Below are 21,727 nucleotides of genomic sequence, written 5' to 3'. Positions count from 1 at the left end.
GAGCAAGGAGGGGGGGAGACAGAGGCCCCGAGGTGGCCGTGTGAGCACAGGGCCAGGCCCGGCTGACCCCAGAACCTCTGCCCTGTCCTCACAATCCAACCACGCCCCCAGGACGCCGACTCCTGCCGTACCTGGGGAAGGGGGGGGGGGTGAGGCCATGGAGAGGGACAGGCGGCATCTGTTCCCAAGCACCCAGGACAGGGCTACAGGGAGCACCCACCGGAGCGTCCAGCCCACAGGGTCACCAGGCAGAAGCGGGGATAAAGAGACTGACAGACGGCCCAGGAGGGCTTCCTCCTGGGCTCTGGATGATCACGACCTCCATCTGCACAGCACTGCCCCCGGCAAACGCCCACCAGTCCCCCGGGTACAGAGACCCGGCCGCGGCCACCTCGGCACAGTGTCCCCATGGCCACCCCCGCCGCTGATCACCTGGCAGGATGGTCATGGTCCACCGTCACTGCTAGAACCTACCATGGCTCCCCATTATACAGCCCCCAAATCCCAAAGCCCCCGGCCCATCCTGGAGCCCCGGGGAAGCCCCGTGGCTGCCCAGTGCTCCTGCCTGCTCGCCCCGCAGGGCCGGGGCCTCCACCCGCACACTCGCTGCCCCCGTGCCCCTTCCTGGCCCCCTCGGGCTCACCAATGTCCACTTCTCTGGGTGTCACGAGCAACCCCCAGGGGGTGGCCAAGGCCAGAGTCAATGTGGGGGAGGGAACCTGGGGAAAGTATGTTTCCACCGTTTGGTACTGTCCTTGGGAATATCTGAAAACAGCTTCTATGAACTACCAACAACACGCATTTTTGAATGCCTCGGGGTGGGGGGAGGGTAACAGGGCTGGGGACCGGCCAGCCGCCACGAGACGAGTCAGGTGACCAAGCGTGCTCCCCGCGGCAGGGCTGAGGGGCCCAGGTGACCCGAGCCCCGCCCCGGGGCGCTGGAGCTCAGTGAGGCCAGGCGCAGAGGGCTGGGGGGAAGCCAGCCGGCAGATAGCTGCACCCAGCTCTCACCCCAGCCAGGGACAGCGGACACCCTGTCAGCACGAGAGAGAAGCGGCGAGGGCCCAGAGACACGCCTCCTCAGACGTGGAACCCACCCCACTTCCCGAAACCCACACACAGTCCATGCAGCAGCAGCCCCTGCCAAGTGGGAAAAGGGTCTGGATCCTTCCAGCAAACACACAGCTCGCCGGATGCCTGGGGAATCCCTACCACCTGGCCCCGCGGGCGCCCGGCTGTGTCACCTGGACTGCGAGGACGTCAAAGAACAAGCTGGCTCCGTCAGAGATCTCCCACCCAGACGTCGGAAGACCCCAGATTCAGGTGCAGAAACACCCCAGAGACCAGCAAAAACAGAGCCCAAAACCCACGCACTCGGCTCGCGGAGGAAGTCCTTGCTCAGAGCCTGCGGACGCAACGCCACACACAAGGCGAACACGCCGCTTCCCAGAGAATAAACGATCGAAAAGCGCTAAACGTGGCGGCGAGAGGTGGGAGGTGGGGGACGATGGGATAAGTCTAAGCGTCCGACAAATGCCCAGCAGCCAGGCGCCTGCTCCAGGCAGACCCCGTGCTCACCTGCACGCGGCCAGAGCGATGTCCCCGAGCCGTCCGCAGGGGAGACGGTCAGCAGGCCCCGCGGGACACTTGGAAAGCCCGGCCCAGTCACCAAATGCCCACGATGACCCCTTGCCACGCACACGTGGGCTGCACCCACAACGCCCCGCTCACACATCTCACACCCGCCTACCGCTTTCAGCTGAGAGCCACCCAGCCAAGTGGGACAGGCTCGCCTGTCCCACATTGCCCAGTGGCGATGTTCTAACTTGGGTGCCAGGCCCAAAGCCCAGTGGTTCCCAGAGACCGTCTTGCCCGGCGCCCAGCACAGGAGAGGGCCTAGCAGCTCGGGGTGTTTTACGTACGAAGGCGGTTTTACACAACTTTAAACACCTGTCACGCCAAGAGCTTGAGCCGACCGGGAAGACGCTGCCTGCGTCCACCTCACACGTACGGACGTCAAAGCCAATACCTGGAGGGGCCTGTCCAGGGTCAAGTGTGGAGGGAAACCAGACACACGCACAGTTCTCGTGCTCGAGGGTGAGCTGCCGGGGGGGTGGGGTGCAAACCCAAACACCCCATTGGCACCCCCAAAGCCGGAAAGACAGACCCCCAGGTTCCAAACCACCTGCAGAGGGTTTCTTTGCTGTAGGAGGCCAGGGCCTTCGAGAAGCCTCATCGCTGCAGACCCAGACCCCCGAGTGGCCCTGCACAGTGACTCGTCCATGACAGCCTGGCACAGGGGGCAGAGCTGAGACCACAGACGCCCAGGGCCGGCCCCAGGCGAGCGAGCCCCGTGTGCCCGTCCCTTAGCTCCCGACTGGGTGCAGGAAAGGCTTGCAAAGGGCACGTTTAGGGCAGGCAGCCCCCAGCCAGGACAGCAAGGTGCCCAGCGGCAATGTTCTAACTTGGGTGCCAGGCCCAAAGCCCAGTGGTTCCCAGAGACCGTCTTGCCCGGCGCCCAGCACGGTCCACACAGCACACCACGGGCCAGGCCGCGGCTCTGGACACAGAGACGCAAGCAGGAGCCTGAGACATTATGGGCTAAACGCCCACAAACTGCCAAAGGACTTTAATAAGAGGGCTGGAGGAGAAGGGTGTTTGGGCGGCTCAGTCAGCTGAGCGTCGAATCTCGACTTGGGCTCAGGTCATGATCTCACAGTTCGTGAGTTCGAGCCCCCGGTCGGGCTCTGTGCTGACAGCGTGGAGCCGGCTTGGGATTCTCTCTCACCCTCCCTCTCTCTGCCCCTCCCCCCCCCCACTCTCTCTCTAAGTAGATAAACTTAAGAAAAGGGCTGCAGAAGCAAGGTGGTCTGAGCTCCACCCCCAGCCGCCCAGGTCTGTTTGAGCCCCGCGCGAGCCCCTATGTGGCCCTGGACAAGTCACCACACGCCCGAGCCTCAGTTTCCCCTGAGCCTGGGCACAGAAGACGGCATCCTCCCAGGGACGTCTAGGAAGGTAAGTCAGCAGCCTATACAGATCCTGGCGAGGTGAGGGATCGAGCTGAAGAGACACACGGCGCGAGCCGGGAAGGCCAGAGGGAGGTGCACCCCCGTCACCACGAGGGGCTCGGCTGGGAGCGGCTGGGGCTCCAGCCTCTCGCTCCTCAGCAGAGAAGGGCTACCAGCCACCCCCACAGGCCTCCTCCCCACGTACCCCGCACTCAGGCCGCCGGGAATCCACAAGCCCCACCCCACCCCCGCCCCCAGTTAGACCAGTCCCACGGTCCCCGTCTCATGTGCAAAAGGGGAGTGAGCCAGACCCCGAGGCGCCCTCCCCAGAGCTGGCCGCCCTCCCTGGAGTCCAGCGCGCACATATTGGGGGCAGGCCAGAAACCAGGAGTCCGAGCCCAAGGCCGTCGGGTCTACAGGCCAGAGGACCCCGGTCACGGACGTGCCCACGGGACCTCAGACAAGTCTCCTCTGTTCGCACATCTAAAGGACGAGGAGCTGAAAGAGGCAGCCAGGGATGCTGGTCAGAGTCGGGAGGGAGCAAGGTGCCCTCACCTGGGCCCCCAGGCAGACTTTCCACGAGCTGAGCCCCACGCCCCGCAGGCAAGACGCCGGCACCCTCCCAGGCCGGGTTGCCCCCAGGCCCGCCCGCCCGGCCCGGCCCGGCCCTCACCTGCCGGCCACCTGCGGTCCCCTGTCCGCCAGGCCAGGCCCCCTCCCGAAAGAGAGGCCAGGAGGTGCAGCCTCATGGCGAGCGTGGGAGACAGGTCCCACCACGGGGGCGGCCCCATCAGCCCCCGGCCCGCTGGCTCGGGGTCCCACGGCCTCCGGCGATGCAGTGTGGCGGCACACGAGCGGCGGCGGGAGCTTGGGTGGGGAAGGAGGCCCGGGAGGACCGGCGTCTCTGCAAGGCAGCTGCGAGCCTCAGGAGCCAGTGGCGCTCACGCTGGCCCAGCGGGCGAGTTCCCCTTTCCCAGGGCCCGCCCGGCCCACCACCCTCACCCAGACACCTGTGACCACAGGCAGCTCCCATCGGCCGAAACCGGCACTTCTTGGAAGAGGACACGGACCCCAGCCTCGTTTCCTCAATCTGAGCCTGCAGATGGTGAGGCAGATGGGCAAACTGCCCGGCAGGGCCCGGGGCCGGGGGACGGGGCAAGGCCCCGACGCAGGCGGACCGGAGCCCCACCGGCTCCCCTGCCGGCTGAGCCGGCCAAGCCCCCTTCCCCGGCTGCACGCCGTGAGGATGGGGCGCGCTTGCCCACGTGGTGCCAGCCGCCCGGGGGGGCTCCTTCGTCCCGACGGACCGTGCCTGTCCTGGCCGACCTGCGATGCCGTCCTCCTGCACCCCAGCAGGGGACACTGTGCCCTGAGCCCTGGGAGTCTTCCTCTTGCAGGACTGAGTCCCAGCCAGGGCAGGGGGCAGAGGGAGGCGTGGGGGAGCAACGAGGAGCCCCACAGCCAGGGAAGCGGGGCCTGAGCCGGTCTGGGTGGACCCCGCCTCCGGGGGCCACAGGGACTCAGCCTCTGAGGGGAGAGGGTCTTCGGGAAGGCTTCACGGCCCCCGGCCGCTCTTCCAGGCCACAGAATGCGCCCCGGGGCCCATCAGCCCAGGGCTCGGGGCCGGCGTTGGGAGTGGGGGGCAGGGGGACCACAGCACGCAGACTTCGGCCCCACAGGCCCCCCGCCAGGCGAGGAGCCTGAGGCCCAACCAGGTCTATCCACGCGGGGCTGCCCTGCCCAGATGGCAGGGGCCCGGGGGGCCCCCAGACCACGCCAGCGCACCCCACACCTGTCCACCTGCTTGCACCACCCTCCGCCGGAAAGCCAGCTGGCCGTGGGACTGGGGCAGGCCCCTGCCCACGGGGCGCCCACCGGACTCCCGACGCCTGGCCTACCCCCAAGGCAGGCTCCCCCCGGCGCTCGCGTCCCCACGGCCTGTCACATCCTCCAAGCCAATCCTGTCACGTCACCAGGGACCCACGTCACGCTCCAGCCCTCCACGAATATCTGCCCAATCTGGGGTTCCAGGATCCAGGGGAAGGCCCCAGAAGTCACGCTGCAGACTGGAGGGGCCCGGGGCTCCCACATCCACGGTGGGAAACGGCACGTCACTTCCTGCACTTTTATTCGGTTTGCGTTCGGTTTGCGACGCACGTGTTGTTTTCATGACAGTGACACAAGCCACCTCTGCAGCAGCCTAACTTCAGCAAGACTCTGGACACACACGAGACCCAGGCTGCTGCTGTCCGTCCTCCAGGTTGGCCGCGATCCCTCATTCACTCCCGGTCACACCTCCCAGCGCCTGTTCGCCTGGTTCAGGGCCCGGGACCACACCTGCATCAGATCACCCGATGGACAGGTGCGGCGAGGTCCTGCCTGGAACCAGCACCACAAGCCCAGCCCAGGAGAGGCAACATGGCAGCCCAGCTGTGGCCGGTGGTCCACTGCGTCCCCCAGATCGTCCTCAGCTGCCTGTGGCCTGACCAGCGGGCCTACGCTCCCAAGGCAGGGCAGTCCCTGTGAGACCAGGGCCCTGGTCACCAGTCCCCACCGTGGCCCGCCTGTGTGCGGACACCCGGGGAGGCCAGCCGCCACCCACCCCCTCCCAACATACGCACACGAGCAACATCCATGTGGGTCACGTGGCCCCAGAGTCCTACCAGCACAGCCCCCGGGGCTCTCCCCGACCAGACCCCGCCTTGAGTGGGCCCATCCAAAGGCACTCAAACAGTCAGCAAGTGCCAGGACTGTGGTAGGTGCTAAGCAGAACCGGGAGTCTGGGGGGCGGACAGAAAAGCGGCAGGGGTGGGGGTGGGGGTGCCGCCCAGTGGGTGCGCATCTCCTCCCGGTAGGCGTTTAGCGACGTGAGACATCGTCCATAGCTTGAGGTCGGCCACGGAAGCATTCGCAGCACAGAAACCAGGAGACACCCCAGATCAGAGCTCCCCCACCCCACCCCACCCCGGAACCATGGGGACACCCCCTGCCGGCCTCAGCTTCCTGTCCGTAACCAGAGGGGGTTGGCGGGACATGAAATGCTCCTCCCATCCCCCCAGCACCCCTCAAGGCCGCACACCTACTGTTCTTCCCGGGCACAGGGCCCCTTCTTGGCCAGTCCCCTGCCTCCGGTCTGCCCGGCCAGTGTGGCCACGTCCAAGATGGCGGCCCAGAGGCCTTCTGCCCACTCAGGCCCGCGGCCCAGCCTCCTCCTCCCACCAGTGGGCCAGATCCGCCCCAGCACCAGGCCCCGGGCCCCCGCAGCCCCCGCCGCCCGCCCCGGCCTCCCCCTCCCGGCCCGGGTGCCCCGTGAACAGCAAACCGGACCTCAGCTTCCTTCCTCTCCACACGCGGCGGCCGTGAGAGAGCGGCGAGAAGGGCGAGGGCTGGGCAGGAGGTGCCTACCCCACCGCAGCCACTCGCTCCCATGCTGCCAGGGGCGGGGGCTGCCGCAGAGGCCAGCTAGCCTCCCCCATTCCCCCGGGGCCGGGGGGGGGGGGCGGTGAGGACATGCCCGGGGAGGGTCCGGGACAGCTGTGCCCAAACAGCCCCCACGGAGGACCCCCTCAAGGCAGGGAGCCACCCGTCAAAGCCCTGACCAGGGCTGTTGAAGACCGCTGACCATCAGCTCGGAAGCCTCAAATTCACCCAGGGGTCTCCCGTCCATCACCCGCACCAGGGCCAGCCCACCTCCCTCTCTCAGAGGGGCCACAGGGGCCTAGCCCCCCAGCCCTCTCCAGTCAGTATGCCCATCGGCCCCTCCTAGCCCCAGCCCTGGCGCTCAGAGCAGGCACAATCATTCACTGTGGGTCTTCCTCCTCCAGGAAGCCTCCCTGCCCCTGCCAGACAGAGTAAATGGCTGGGACAGAGCCTCAGCCCCAAACCCTCTCAGAGCACCAACTCCTACCCTGTGGTCGCCGGCTTAGGTCTGAGCCCAACAGCCCAGGCTGGTCATCTCCCACCCCCGCCCCTAGCCCAAGCCCGGCCCTCTGGTCACCACTCCCAGCCATCTACCTCTTGAAAACCTCTGAGCCTCAGATCTGCTCCAGCTGCCCCCCTCCCCTACGTCTGCCCTTCACAGAGGTACCCGGATGGCCCTCCGAAGGTCTGGGGCTCTTTCCTGAAAAGCTGTGCCCAGGTCACAGAGCTGGCAAGAGGTTCTGCCAGGCTCAGACCCTTACCAGTCTGCACCTCTCCCCACAGTGGGGGAGCACGAGCCTTCCGGCCCACCCTTCTGGGGCTCTGCTGTCTCTGCAGCAAAGCGGGCCTTCAGCAGAAGCTGTGGCTACCGTCTACCTTGGGACCTGCCGCTCCAAGGCCCCCGATCCCAGGACTGGTGGCCCTGAGCCCTGCCGAGGGCCTCTTCTGGCCTCTGGCCCCCAGAACCAGGTGCAAGGGATTGGCAGAAGGTGAGGCTGCCTGGCCAGTTCTATCCCTGCCCGGCCCAGGAACAGGAGTGGGGCAGCACAGGGCTGGTAGCCGTGGGGCACAGGCCCAGGAGGCCCACCCTTCAGGCCCACCGCACTGCCACGCCTGCCCCCTGCACAACCAAGGACGCGGACCCACCCGACCCAGGGGCCGGACTCCATGTTCTCTGCCTTCCTGCCTTCCCTCCTCCCTGCCCCATGGGTTTGCCGCCCAATCGTAAGGTGGGCACGAAGCAGCCTCTGCTCCTTGGGCGGCACCGACCCGGGAGGCACCAACTTCTCACAACTGCCCGGCCTCCCCGGCCCACAAGAGAGCCCCCCACCTTCCACCGCACAGCCTGGTGGGAGGCGGGGTCTCTGAGAGGGAGGCCACGAGCAGGCCCCCACACACCCGCTCCCCCTACTCCCCCGTGCCAGGTCAGCGGCACGTCTCAGCACGTTACCCCACAGCCTGGCCCCTGCCACCCCCGCTCCTAGGATCAGCGTGACTCACGGGGCTGGAACGCCGCCTGGCCCCCAACGCAGGCGGCCGCCCTCTGCACACACACCTGTCCAGACTCGATGCTGGCAGATGGCAGGAGGGCCTGGGAACTGGGTGTCCCCAACGCTGTGGGGCCGGCCAAGCACCGTGTCACGGAGGGGCTCCCAGGAGGGACGCGGGAAGGTCGTGTTCGGGCAAGTGGCTCAGGAAACGCAGCCCCTACAGGGCTGGAGGCCCGATCCCGAAAGCCCGAAGGCCCAAGGGCCTCCACGAAAGGGCCTAGAACTCAGATGGGGCCACTGCCTCCTTGACTCACCCGACACAGAGGCCAGCATGCCGACCGAGCAGGGAGGGTCCCAGACCCTCCAAGTCCAGGCACAGGGGCCACTGCCTCCCCCCACAGGAGGCCGGGCTTCACCCTGGGGGGCCAGGCAGATCTACAGGCCCCACCCCCACATGGAGTTTCCGCTCAGGCCAGGCCAAGGTCTCAGCTGTCCATCAGGGGTGTCCCGTCACCTCCTGGGAACGAGGGATGCTTCGAAGGGGCAAGAGACAGGAGAGCAAAGCCCGGCCAGCAGTCAGGGGCGCATGGGAACACCCCCAAGCGGGCAGCCACATCTTGGCTCAAAGGGCCAGGGCTGGCCTCTGACACACAAGGGCCACCGACAGCAATGCCCATTACCCTGACTCACCACCCCAAGGGTGGGGGGCCACTGCGGCCCCTCCTGACCACAGGCCCCCCGAGGCCGTCCCTACAGATGGCCAGAGAACAAGGGAGTCCCCGTGCCGGGATGCCTCCAGGAGCACAGAGTGCCGGCCACCCGGGTCTCCCGTGCATGGGTCACAAAGGTGGCCTGAGATGGCCCCGACTTCACCCTTGGGGAGCCCACGGGAAGTGGGCAGAGACCTCGGAGGAAGATCTAAGGGGCCCCGCTTAGTGCGGGTGAACGGGGCCAGAGACTGAAGGAGAGAAAAAGGAGAAGGTACGGGAAAGAATACGGCCAAGGACAAACAGGACAGGGATCAGCCAGGCATCCAGTCCTACTGCACACCTACGGCCCCCTGGGCCGGTGAGACAGGAGGGGGCCAGGAGCCTGGCCCCAGGCCCCAGGAGCTGCGCCAGCAGGAGAGCCACTGACCGGGTGGTGAGCCCTGGCAGCAGGCCCTGCCCCACCCGCACCCCCCGGGGAGGGAAGGAGAGGGGCTCACGGCCCCGCCCAAGGACAGAAGCGGGCCTCTCTTCCGGGCACAGGATGGAGTAGGACAATCTGACTCGAGGAAACAAAACAAAGTCACAGCCAAGGGCAGCCCTGCTCCCACCCTCCGCTCAGCTTGAGGGACTCACGTGGCCAGGGGCCAGGACGGCCGCCTGCGTGCAGGACCTCCAGTGGCGGCGGGAGACAGACGGACGCACGGTCAGGCCCGGGCACCTCTGGGATCCGGAGCCCTCGGCGCGCAGAGAACAAGCCTCCCTCGGCAAACCCTGACCCTGAGGGGAGCCGCAGGGCAGTGCACCACCTGGGGGTCAGGGGCCCCCCCTCCCTGGCTGGTGAACCTCGGCCCTGAGCTGGCGCTGGACGGGGAGGAGGGGGGGACCGCCACCTCCACCTGCCCCGGGGCACTGCCACGGTCTGGCTGGCATCTACCACCCTCCCAGCGGACAGGGAACGCGCCCCAGAGTCTGGCTTCACACAAGCAAACAAACCAGCAAGTATCCTCAGTTCTCTCCAGGCCACGGTCCCCCCAGGGCAGACTATCACTTCCGCTCCACCTTGAGACAGGAGGGTGCAACCCGCCTGGGGTGGGGGTGGGGGGGTGGCATTAAAGCGGAGGAAGGTGTGGGGCCAGGGTCCCGGTGCAGGGCCCTGTGCATAACCATCACGCTCGCGGTGGCCGGGCACCCCCGGGAGCTCAAGCCCTCGCCCGTACTCTCTCCCTGCCCTGGCCCTGCCCGGATCGCAGCTTCCTGCTGAGGGCGCCCCTAATCCCCAAAGGCAGTCGGCCCGGCCATGCCATCGGCAGCCCCACACCGGCCCTGCCACCCCTGCATTTCCCCAGGCCCCCCGGGGCCTTGCTCAGTGCCCCATCGCCTCCCCAGTGAGGCTGCGACCAATGAACACACGAACACACACACACACACACACACACGGGAGCGGAAAGGAGAGAGCAGAAGCCGTGAACAAAAACTCTAGATCTCCGGGAGAACAGGGCAAGATCCAACCAGGGGGAGACGGCACGTGCGGACCAGGCCACGCGAGACTCTGCTTCGACCCACGGTGACGACACTGGGGGCAGGCTCCCCCGCAACCCCCCCCCCCCCACTACAGACACCCAGCGTGGAGCCCGCGGCCATGGCGGAGAAGGCGGCGGTGCCCAGACCCCGGGGCCACCAGGCCGGCACAAGGCGGGCCCCACCAGGCACAGTCCTGCCTCCAGCACCAAGGACACTCACACACCACACCGCACAGGCAAGGGCTTCAGTAAGGACAGGCACCTCAAGAGGCCCTTGACATGAGGTCCAAGAAGAGACAGAGACACAGAGCGACAGCTGCCAGGACAGAGGTGATGGGGTTGGTGGGGGCCGTGCGGGGTCCCCAGGCCGAGAGGTCCCCAGAGCCGCACACAAGCGGGATGGATGTGCAGTGTTCACGGGGAGAACATTCGGCCTCGAAGCAAGGGGCCGGCTGCCCACGGGGGCCACACAACAGGGACCCTGCCCCGGAGCGAGCCCCTTGGTCAGGTGATCAGGAACTCAGGCCACCACCCCTGCGCTAGGGGACGGCACAGGGTGACCGGGGGGTACCGGCCCAGCCCATCGGTGGCCTGATATCCCAGGAACAGAGGGAGGGCCCCCTGGTGGTCCCACAGCTCAGAAGCAACAAGCCTAGGGTTCCGCCCCCACCAGGTCCCAGACGCTAACCAAGACTGGCCAGGGCCCCTGCTCTCCAGTGCCGGCCCCTCACTAGGCTCACCTCCAGGCCGGGGGTCTCAGGGACCCCAGCAGGACCCGCCGGCCCCAGTCAGGAACAGCAGCCGAGAGTGTGCCGGGGAGGAAGGGAGGGTGTGGGCCCAGGACGCACAGACCACGCTCGGCCTGGAGGTGAACTCAGGCCAGCCCACCCGCCCGGCCAGCCACGGCGAAGTGAGTGCGGCCCGCATCCACTCCAGCCCTCCACAGGCCCAGAAACTCCAGGGCCCTTGGCCCTCACTGCGGCTTCCGGCCTCTCTTGAACCCCACAGACAACGTGAAACCTACCACCCCTCAGAGCTCAGACGGCTCGTTGGTCTCAGGTGCAGGATGCTGGCCAGGTCCTTCCCGAAAGCCCCTGTACCCTCAGATGGCAAAAATGCCCCTGCCAGGTGCCCCAACGGCTCCTGTAAATGCCAGCCGGAGGGGTGCCAGAGTCCCCTGATTATCCCTGATGCGCAGGACCCCGCAATGGACGCTTTAGAACGTGCACCTCATTCGGGTCTTTCAAACGCTCTACGGGCATCGCCATCTTTTTACAGACACAGAGAGCGAGGCTCCGTCACACAAAGTTCAACCTACCCAAGGCCACACAGCTGGTCAGTATGGGCCACACTTGAGATCAAGGCTGCCCGGGCAAAGGTGCAGTGGCGCGGGGGGGGGGGGGGGGGGGGGGGGGGGCAGGAGACAGCCGTTGTTAGGAGACACAGCAGAGCGGGCAGCAGGGGTGCTGACGTCAGGGGTGCTGGCGGGAGCCTGTGCCCTCATGGGTGGGTGGAGACGACTGAGGCAGGGCAGTGAGGCCTAGATAGGCATGAGCACACGCACACGCCCCACAGGCACACCCTGCTGGGGGTCCGGAAACCCCAACCCCGGGCGAGGCCCTCGGGGAGGCGGGAGGGCAGCGACCAGCACGGGACCCCCAGGGTCCTGGGTCCTCTCCAGGAGCACCCTGGTCCTGTCCTCCACTGTCCATGAGTCCTACCAAAAGGCCAGGTCTCCTTAGCAAAAGAGGGCAGGCCGCTTCTATGGAACATCCTAACTTTGACAGAAACCAAAAATCTGGACTCCGTTTTTGTTTCAAATGTAAACACCGGGATATGCCACGAGCTATCTGCGCTCAAGAAAGAGGCCAACCCCAAGCAAGACGCCCGCGGCACTAACCTTGGCGGTGGCGGGGGAGGGGGGGAGGGAACGCGGTGGCTGCTTTTCGCTTTGGCTTTAGTAACAGAGTCGCAGGGTGTTTGGTTTGGGGTTTTGTCGGGGGGGGGGGGGGAGTGCTGTATAGAATCTCAGCATCCCCCTGTCTGCCGGCCCCTGGCACAAACCCCCCCACTTAAAGCCCCTCCACACCAACACAGATTTGATTTTCCCCAAAACTCCACCCACCCAGGAGCCCCTCCAACCCTGCCCCCAGGTGAGTTGGAAGAAGCCCTGGGAGCTCCCTGCCCGGACCCCCGCCCACTCGCCTCTCCCCGCCCGTGGTCCTCGGCCATCAGGAGGAGAGGCCACTCGGCAAACTCGAACGCCAGCCCATCCGAATGGTCCCTGGGCTGACCCAGACGTGAACCGGGGTTTACTCTGGGCCGGGGCCCGCGGGGGGGCCTCTGCCAGCTGCCCAGGGCCAGCTCCCCCCAGCATGCCCCAGAGCTCCAGAAAGGGCCAAGGCCCACGAGGAGAACCCCCCCTCCCCCGCCCCGCCCCACCTCCCAGACCCAGACCGCACCAGCGGAGCACCCAGGAGCCGCTCCAATTCTGGAAGCAGGAAGGTTTCCTGTGGTACCCGGGCCGACCACGGCCACAGCGGCCACGGCCACAGCAGCCACCACCCCACCCCCGCCCCCCGCCCTCCTCTTGCTCGTGCTGTCTGGGCCTGCCCACTCTCCTCCCCCAGCCTTGGGAACCAGGTCACTTCCAGGAACGCGCCGGCTCTCTGGCCTCTAGGCTTGGACAGGGTGTTCCCTGGGCCGAAATTCCCTCTACGTGTCTCCTGGCTCTCTCCAACCCAATTTAAACAACACCTCCTCCAGGACGCCCTTACGATCCTCCCAGCCAGAGCAGGGACCCCCTCTACCACATACCTCGGAGAGGGCCCCCTGCTGGCTAGTCTGAGGCTGCTAAGGTCTGGGGGCTCCTGAGGGTAGGAGCCCCAACTGGCCCATCAGGCATCCCTGGGGCCTGGCGCGCAGAGGTCCCCCATGAAGTCTCACAGATACGTGGGCAGGGTGGTGGTGAGAGAGGTAGGAATGAGCCAGGGCAGAATGCAGGATTCACCGAGAACCAGCCAAGCAAGCAGCAAGTTTTAAAGAGATCCCAAAGCACCAACAAGCTGTGCAACCCCCAGCAATTAAACAACCCCTCTGAGTTTTTATTTCCTCTTCTGCAAAGAGAGGCCATCACACATGAAGAAAAGGGGCTAGGACGCAAGTGGAGGAGACGAGGGGCCACAAAGCTGGCCTTTCCTCATCCGTCCCCACAGATGGTGAACACAGGTGGAGAGCGGCCAGCGGCCCACAGCCAGCAGACCTGGGCTCCACTCCTGGCCACATGACTCATGGCCAGGTGGGGCCGCAGGCATCTGACTCAACCCCACTGGTCTCAGCGCCCCTGTCCTCAGAAAGACTTCTGCTCCCTTCACATATCACGGAGTGCCCGCCAATGAGACACCTGCCCCCCACTGACACCCGTGCTAGGAATAGGCAGATAAACAAGGCCGGGCCCTGCCCCGGGACGCGTAGTCCAGACTCACACGGAGACCCTTCCAGGAGCCCACAGAGAAAAGGTACTCTTATCTGAGAGCAGGCATCAAGGAAGGCTTCCCGTAAGAGGAACCACTGGCCTTCCTCCAGCTATAACGCAGTAGATTCCTATGTTCCCCTCCAAACCAACCCCTGCACTCTGTGCCAACGGGACAGACACCCCTGCCACAACCCCAGGGAGGGCGGCAGACAGATGCAGGGACCCCTGCTAGCAGGAGGCATTGAGACCAGGGCCCAAGTCCAGTCCTACCCCCTCCTGGCCATAGGCCACAGGGAACGACGTCACCCCCCTGGGCTAGGACGTTCTCATCTGGAACACAGTTCAGGACGGAAGCAGCATGGCTGAGCACGGCCCTGGCTCACGGCAGGTGCTCAATAACCAGGAGCCACTCCGGGGGCCACGGGCCTTCCCACCACGGCAGTCCCAGCCCAAGTGTCACCCACATCCTCCCCACCCCAACCACAGGGACTCCCACCTTACCAGAGCCCAGGTCTCCCGACACCCCCTACTCCACAGCCCCTGGCTTGGCGGTTGCCTCGCTGTGTGGCCCAGACCCAGCCCATCATCGTCTCTAGGCATCTGCTTCCTCCTCCATAAGAGACCAGTCTCCAGCGCCCCTCCCCTGCTGACGAGCGACAGTCAGACGCCGCAGCCAGGGTGAGGCCTGACCACAGGTTCCCAGAAGCCCGGGCCCCTCCGTCCCCGTAGCAGGGGCCTCGTTGTCCTGCGAGGCCCTGTCCTGCTCGCCTACACCCAGAGAGCCAGACCTTGGAAGTGTTCTCAACCAACTCTGTGCCCAGGTTGGCGGAGTCCCCGTGGGGACCCTGGGCCACTCGCCCGAGGTGGCCCACCTCAGAAGGGCAGAGCTGGGGTGTGCCCCCGAGATCACACTCTCCCACCATACCGTGTCCTCCCGGTCTGACCCAGAAGAACCCCAGGGAGGGTGGCCTTCACCATCCAGCAGTGTGGACGGGGTTTCCTGCCCACTGGCTGTGTGACCCCAGCAGGTCACTTGGGCCCTCGAAGCCCCATTTCCCCCCTAAACACCAAGCATGAGCACGCAAACCCTAGGGGTTATGGGAACGCTCCACAATCCCCCCAAAGTCAAGGGCCTGGAGCACAGGGGGTGACCAGTCACCACAGCCATCACGGCCGCTGTCTGCCCTCTTGCAGGGCAGTCCCAGGCACCAGGCCCTGCTCCAGGGCCCCCACTTTCCACCATCTCCTCAGCAGGAGGTCAGCCCGGAAAGGGGCCCACGCTCAGCCAGGCCAGTCCCCAGGGGGCGCAGGGGCCGGGACCCTTGGCTGCACCATCTGCTACCTGACTGGTGCACGCCCACCAGGCTGGAGAGATGTCCCCGGGCTGCCTCCGCTCCTCCTTTCCCTTCCCTTCCCTTCCCTTCCCTTCCCTTCCCTTCCCTTCCCTTCCCTTCCCTTCCCTTCTCCTCCCTGCCCTGCAGCCCACAACAGCACAGGCTCCAAGCTCTGGGTTCAAATCCTCCCCCAGTCCAAAGCCCAGTGATCTATGGAAAATGGGCAGGTCACAAGGACTTCGTGGGCCCGGAGTAATGTCACCCCCTCCTGATGCCACGAGCGCTGCCAGAGCCCCGGGCGGCCTCTCCTTGTCTCCTCGGGGAGGAAGCGAGGAGCCGGGCACCCCGGACAGGGAGGCGCAGGCTGCACCAGGCTCCCGACACGGGTCCTGTGACGGGCTGGCAGGATGTTGGGAAACCCATGAGCACTTATTTCAACACCGCCGGCCACGTCAGCGACTGGTTTCAACACGCAGGCACCCAGGAAGGGCCACTGCCATCCTGTCAGGCCACCCGCCTGCCACGCTGTGCCACGCAGGGGGGATGCTGGCCTCGGGCACAGCGCTCTCGGCCCCCTCCCCTCACCGTCCCCCAACTTGGGTGACATCCCTTGTCCTCAGGGACTCGCGGACACAAGGGCTGGGTCATTTCAAAGGTGCAGAGGCCACCCCCAAAGCCGGTTTGCCACACCCCTGCGCCGGGCTGCAGGCCCAGTGAGCCAGGGGGCACCAGGCCTAGCATCAGCCACCAGGCTCTGTCCCAGGCCTGCGAGCCTGTGAAAACAGCGACAGGAGTCCCCTGCGGGCCTGCCGGGGCGAGGTCGGGGCCTCGGGGCACCCGGCCAGCCCAGACCTCGCCAGGCCATCTCAGCTGACACGGCGGCCGGTCAAGTGGAGCGAACACACGCCCCTCTGCACAGCCCAGCCCAGGGCCTGCTTGCGGCCTACACCGCTTTGCTGAGTTATCAGCAAAATGAGAGTGGGGCCCGTGCTCCAGGAAAACGGTCCCACTGAACTCTCAGGGAGGTCCCGCCCCACAGAGGAGGACACTGAGGCCCCGCGAGGGCAAGGGACTCCCCCAAGGACACACCTGCAGGAGCGGGCCGGCAGGGACCCCACTCTGACCCACACCCCAGCTGCCTCCATGGGGCCAGCAGGAGGGCAAAAAATGTGGTTGGGGTGAGGGTCTGGCGGGAAGGCAGATCAGCTTTAGGGGTAAATCCCTGGGGAGCGGGGACCGTCTGCTACCGGCCTAGGGTCCTGCCACCTGCTGACCCCAGAGCCGGCCCAGGGGCCCCAGCTGCAACCAACTCCCCCCCAGCTGTATCTCCAGCTCGGGGGCTAAGGTTCCCGGCACCGCCACCCACAGTTCAGCTGGACGTGGCCTTGCCCCAGGCCCTTGGTACGCATCGCATCCCGAATGAGCTAGCAGAGCGGACCCCGGGCTGGCCACTGCCTCCCTCCATGACTGCGGTACGCCCTCCACCACCTCCCCTCTTGGCCGTGTCCTCTCCTAGCAGGGCTGGCCCAGGAGCGTCCCTCCCTCCAGGCCCCCCCCCCCCCACCCCGGCCACGGCCCCCAGAGCCTGCCTCCGCCGGCCCCGCCCACCCTGCAGCCTCACCACCGGCTCCAAGGGGCCACGTGTCTGTCCGGCGCCCCCACCCCTGCGTCCCGCACAAAGCACAGACGACTGCCGGGGACAGCTCGGGGTGACGAAGAAGGATGACTGGGGCTGCCAAGTTGCAACTGGCTCCCTGAAATCCCCAAGGGCTCAGCACAGCCAGGCCGCACCAACAGAGAGACACCGAACTCCAAACGAGGGGTGACCAGCCTGCCTTCCACACCAGATGCGGGGACACGGCAGAAAGCCCACTGCGGGAGACAGAGGGTGAACCAGCACGCAAAGGAGGGAATTAGGGGTCGAGGGGCAGGGAGGCCCGGTGTGGTTCCGGGGGCCCGGAAGGGCTTCACGGAGAACCGGGAACAGGAGGGGCCGGTGGGGCCGAAGGCAGCCCGGCGCTCAGGGCAGGGGAGCAGCCGGCCAGAGGGGAGCCTGTGGGGGGAGAGCAGGCTCTGCCAGGCGGCAGTGGAGCCAGGGTTCAAGCTCAGGTCCGAGGACATCCAAACCGTCAGCCCACACGGCCCCCTGAGGCCCCTGAAGGCATCCGCTGGTGAGGACGGGCGGGCCTCCTTCCTGTCCCCACATCAGGAGACCGAGGCCAGATCCGGGGAGTCAGGCAGTCAGGCGCCCCCCGCCACGTGCCCAGCCGAGGCCGCCACCTGCTCCTCACACCGGCCCACGCGAGTCGGGGTCCCCGTGCAAGCGTACATGTGTGCGTGCGTGCACACCCATGTGTTTGTGTGCAAGCTTCCGGGTTAGATGGGGCCTTGAGCTGGGAGGACGGGTCTCCCGATTTGGCCTCCCCGACCCCCCTGGCCGCCTCCAAGCCATAAGGCTGCAGGAGACAGTGGGGCAGCGTGGGGTTCGGAGGCCCGCCTGGCCCGGGGGGAATGCGCTAAGGTCACCCAGCCGCCCCAGGTGGAACCGTGGACCAGGCCCATGACTCCCAAGCCCAGGCAGCACGTGCGGGGAAGAGGGCCCTGGGTGGGGAGCTCGTGGGGACAGCAGGGCCCAAAAGGCCCTCAAGAGGTGTGGCGGCCACCAACCCCCACAGCCACACGTGCACACACACGTGTGCACCACCCACAGAACAGCACACTCGCTCTCTCTCTCGAGGCAAGACAGCCAACTTTCCAGAACCTTCTGCTGCCTGGGCCTTTTCACTCCACAGGGAGCATCTCTACCGCATCAGAGCACAGGGAGGCCCCCTGGCAGGGGGTGACCAGCGCTGGGAGGGAGCCCCCAGGCCCACAGGGGCACCCTCATCGGAGCCCTGGGACCGCTGCCCTTCTTTCTGGAAGGAGGCCTGGCCACGCCCCCGTCAAGCCCTGAGCAGCCCTTCGCGGAGCCTGTGGGGGCACCGGGCAGCAAGGAGGGTGCAAGAGCTGGGAGCAGGCAGGGCCACACACCCGGGCGTGTCCTCCTTCACTGGAAGGAGGCCGCTGCAGGGACAGGGGCCCGCTCAGACAAGGTCCAGGATGAGGTGTAGCTTTACGGGGACCACCGCCCTGCTATTCATCTTCTGCAGGCTGCTATTCCCCAGGATGGGGCTGAGGAAGCCCCCCGCTTCACCCCTCAGACACTGGGAAGAGTCCCCAGGGGCTGGGGAGACACCCCCCCCCCGATCCATACCCGCTGCAGCCAGGCTCCCGGGCGTCGCAGAAGCGGGGTGCCCCCGTGGGGCAGCCCAGGCCTGGAGCACAACCACACAGGCGGCCTCTCCGAGGAGGGGAGAGGTGGCTCCAGAGCGAGCCGAGCGGTGTTTGTTTAATGACAAATTACGCCAAGCAGGCAGAGAGCGTCTTATCGCAGAGATACCATCAACTGATGTCAGGGAGCTCTGGGAACTATTAGCTTAATTAGCAGTTCCTGCCGGGTCAGCGAAAAGTGCTGGCTGAGCGGGGCTGCCAGAACCGGGCTGGGCAGGTCCCGGGGTGGCACCTGGTGAGGGAGAAGCCGGCACAGCGTCGCCCCTCGAAGCCCTCCACCCGCCGGCGCTAAGGACGTGCTGTGCCCCTGGGCGGGTGCGTGCGCCCACACACGCCCACTGCCCAGGGGGGCAAGTGAAGGCCTGGGAGGCAGCATGAAGGCAGGCTCCACGCCCAGGACACACCCCAAAGGCCCCGACGGCCTGGCAGGGGGTTAAGCGCCCGCCTGGTTCACACCCCGTCTCCAGGCGGCCGGTCCCGCTCTGCACGGCCAGCCCGCCGAGGCCCAAGGCCGCCGCCCCGGCTGCCCCTCCAGGGCGCACAGCGTCCACAGCCCCGCAGGGCCCGCCGGGGCACTGCTCGGCCTCAAGCGAGCGATCCACCTCTCTGGGGCTCAGTTCCCCACACGCCCACGTCGTCGCAGCTGTCGTGGGGACAGTCCCTCCGGGGCCCTTCACACGCTGAGGCTGGATTTCCAGGTGCTACTCCCCCAAAGCTGGAAGACCAGGCCAACAGAGACCCTCTCCAGCCCCACCCGGCTCCTCGTGGGCGGGGAGGGGGGCATACCCCCTGGGGAGGGACGGTCGTCCCCGCCCTCCCACGGTCACACTGGTCCCAGGCCGGCCTCTCCCGTCCAGGGGGGCCCGGGGCGGGGGGCAGCCGCGGCCGGTGCTGGGGAGGGGGCCGCTTCCGCTGCCCCCGGGAGCCCGCCACGGCCGGCCGCTGTGCCGCCGACACCCCGAGGTAATGCGATCCAGATGTGGCCGGTGGTGCGAGAGGGGAGCGGCCCCGCGCCCTGCTGAGGGAGCTGGAAGCGGCCTGAGATAATGTGGGATTCCTGAGCCTGCGCCCAGGCCCGTGGACCCGGGAGGGTGGGAGAGCACAGGCCGCTGCCCCTCCCTGCGTGTGCGCGCCCAAGACCACCCAGGCGGGACGGGAGCCGAGACACCCCCCACCCTGGGACCGCAGCCCCTCCGCTGTGGCCCCCGCGTCTCCGAGCCTCGGTCTCCCGTCTGTGCCCGGCGGGGGCACCTCTCCCGGGCTGCTGCTGAAGCACCCGGGGGCCGGCCCGAGACGCTGAGGAGGTGCCCACCCAACCCCTCCAGGAAGGAGGGGGTGCCAGCAAAATCCCGTGGTCTTGAGGCTTCAGCCAGGACAGAATACTGCTCCTAGAGGTCACTCACCTGACCCCTGACCCCCGATCCACCCCCCACAGAGGACCCAGCTTCATCGCTGAGCATTTGCATGTACCTCCCTGGCCAGCCCCACCCCACATGGGACTCTTTCCCCAAATCAGGCCCGAGCCAGGCAGGATGACGGGGTGGGGGGATTCTTTCTGCCTGACACATCTTCTTTCCTTCCAAGTGCCCCTACTTGAGTCTGCCTGGCCCCTCACAGCCACGCCTGGCCAGGGTCTGCAGCCACTAAGGTCAAACCAACTGTCCCATCCCAGGTACACTGAGGGTCAGTAAGAGCTCGGTCCACCCACGGCACAAACCCCGGCGCCTGGCACTGGCCTCGTCCAGCTAGCAACAGCTGAAGAGGGTGGAGCAGGGGGCCTGGCCACACACGGCCCCAGAGCCCCCCGTCCACACTGAGGCTGTTGTGTGTAAGACCCCAGATAAGCCAAGAACGGTCAGGTCTCTCGGAACGTGTGGTACAGCTGCTTTTCTCGGAGCAGGTGCACCTGCCAAAGTGTCCCCGAGGCTGGGATGGCCAACGCTCCGGGCGCACCCAGGACCCGGGCCCCAGCTACCTCTCTGGCTCACCCGCCCAGGTACCACTGCCCCCCAAAGGAAAGAACAGGTGGGCAGAGGGGCTTCTGGCCAGCTGCTGGTGGGCTGAGGTGTGGCCCTGAGTCTCCACCTCTTTGTCTTTAAAGGGGGTTCTCGGGAGGACCCTGTGAGACGGCACGCATGGATGCTTTCCCCGAGGCCTGGGGCGCAACCCGCACCCCGACCCCAGCTCCGTTCCCCACCCGAACCCGCACAGCCTTCACCGTAGGAACCTCCCCCACCCCAGACACTGCAGGACTGGCCCCTCACACAGGGTGCCCGGGCACAGGGCACAGCTCTCTCCGGCCTGCCTGCTCTCCTCTGAGAGGCAGGGGAAGCAGCGAGAGGGGACAGACGTCCTCATCCATAATGCTCTCCAGCCAGGGCCAGGAGGTCAGCTCCGCCTCGGGCACTCAGGGCCCACAGCCACCACCTCCCTGACCCAGCCCAGGTCACCTCCAGCAGGAAGCCACCCAGAAGTCCCAGAGGAGGCCAAGGCCAGGCGAGCAGGGCAAGGCCCCAGTGAGAATCCCAGTCCGACCCGTCGGAGCCTCAGCTTCCAAACTGTAAACTGCCCCGTTAGGCTGTTGCGACCCGAGAAGGGACAGTGCCCGTGACAGGTAGGCACCCGAAAGGGGCTTCTGTCATTAGTGTCAGCAAAGGCCCATCCTGGATCCTCTCAGCAGATCACCTGGCCTGTCCCCACTGGGGTTCCAGGCCCCCGCACGTCGGACGCTCACCTGACCTTCCCGCCCGGGGCCCATGAGCTCCCGCCCCACGGCTCCTGCACCCCGCCCCCGAGCACCTGCACCTCAGACAAGATGCCGTGAACCTTGGAAGCTCAGCTCAGTGAGAGGAGGCCTTAATTCAGCTTGAGATTTGGAGGAAAAGAAAGATCAGTCACAACACCACGGCAGGAGTCTAGAGGCCAAGAGCAGAAAGCCCGCTCGCGGCGTGGACCACCGCCTCTCAGCTGTAACGTTCTCAGGGAAGACTCCTCCCGGAACTCCTAAAACGAGTGGGGATTACAGAACATAGGGAGCCCAAGGCTCACTCCAGCGTCCGCAGCCTGAACCCGCGCGTGCCGGAAAGCGGGCGCTGCCCTGGACGTGAGGAGGCCCAGCGCGCCCTCCCGACCGGGCGCCCTCAGCGTCCGCGTCCGCGTCAGCAAGGGGGCAGCGCGGGGCCGTCCTTAGGACCCAGGGGCCACGCCGACCGCACCCAGGCAGACGGGCAGCCGTGCCACCGCATTAGCCAAGCGCCGACGTGCACTCAGTACCCGGCCCGGCTCAGGATGCCCGGCTCCTGGCAGCGTCCTCGCCGCAGCTTCACACGGCCCTGTGGCCGCGGGCACCACCTGGGGCCTTCCTGGAGATGGTGGCAGAAGGTCACAGAACCCAGACGGCAGCAAACAGCCACGCTCCCTGCGGGAGCCCCCGCAGGGGT

General features: G+C 66.7%; 1 protein-coding gene across 3 annotated transcripts in view; it reads right to left on the bottom strand.

Moving 5' to 3' along the window:
* The window catches only part of RXRA (retinoid X receptor alpha), a 96,086-nt gene that overhangs the window by 37,895 nt on the left and 36,464 nt on the right, over nucleotides 1-21,727 (bottom strand). Inside the window, exon 1 of one of the 3 annotated variants that reach the window (XM_045469696.1) lies at nucleotides 14,125-14,240. The exons of the other annotated variants lie outside the window; for them this stretch is intronic. The gene's annotated coding sequence lies outside the window, so the exon portion shown is untranslated. Of the gene's footprint in view, nucleotides 1-14,124; nucleotides 14,241-21,727 lie in introns of those variants that run through there. 3 annotated transcript variants of the gene reach the window in all.

Source organism: Leopardus geoffroyi, chromosome D4 (assembly GCF_018350155.1).
Source record: "Leopardus geoffroyi isolate Oge1 chromosome D4, O.geoffroyi_Oge1_pat1.0, whole genome shotgun sequence".
NCBI lineage: Eukaryota > Metazoa > Chordata > Mammalia > Carnivora > Felidae > Leopardus > Leopardus geoffroyi.
The sequence above is the reverse complement of the archived record's forward strand: the minus strand, read 5'-3'. Positions and strand labels throughout refer to the sequence as shown.